The following is a 515-nucleotide window of genomic DNA, read 5'->3' as shown; positions in this document are numbered from 1 at the left end:
TGGAATTAAAAAAAAAAAAAAAAAAAGGAGCAACCAGTTCAGCAGTCCCCTTTCCTAAGCGCCCCCATGGTGCCGGGACAGAGGCCCCTGTCTCCTGACCCCAGTCCCGGTGCCCCCGGCTCCCCAGGGCATCGCTTTTCTCAGTAGAAAGTTTCTTCGGCCAGGAACCTGTTGGCTCCAGTGGCTGAAGTTGAGAAATGGAGGCATCTTGGAGTTGGCGCCAGGCAGTGGCCAGACGTATCTCGGGGGCCTGAGCTTCAGTGTCCCGGCGGGAAAGTCCTGGGAGGACAGCCCTCCTCCAGCAGTCAGGTGGCCGCCCACCCCTCTTCCCCCGGCTCCCGCGGCCTCCGAGCGGAGCCTGGGCCGCACACGCCCCGGCGGCCAGGACTCGGTCCCCGCGGCTGGCGCGGGACGCCCCACCCGTCCGGGCCCCGCACTCACCCACCGCCCGGATGCGGAAGCCGCGCGGGGGGCGCAGCGCCCGGCGGCACCAGGCGTCGCGCAGCACCTGCAGG

General features: G+C 67.8%; 1 protein-coding gene across 1 annotated transcript in view; it reads right to left on the bottom strand.

Annotated features, from left to right (window-relative positions):
- STOX1 (storkhead box 1) overlaps positions 1-509 on the bottom strand; it is a 59,576-nt gene extending 59,067 nt beyond the window's left edge. Inside the window, exon 1 of the mRNA XM_034662610.1 lies at positions 442-509. The gene's annotated coding sequence lies outside the window, so the exon portion shown is untranslated. The remainder of the gene's footprint in view (positions 1-441) is intronic.
- Positions 510-515: the final 6 nt, after the last annotated feature.

This window comes from Ailuropoda melanoleuca, chromosome 6 (genome assembly GCF_002007445.2).
Source record: "Ailuropoda melanoleuca isolate Jingjing chromosome 6, ASM200744v2, whole genome shotgun sequence".
Taxonomy (NCBI): Eukaryota; Metazoa; Chordata; class Mammalia; order Carnivora; family Ursidae; genus Ailuropoda; species Ailuropoda melanoleuca.
Note: the sequence above shows the minus strand (reverse complement) of the source record. Positions and strands in the feature narration are given on the sequence as shown.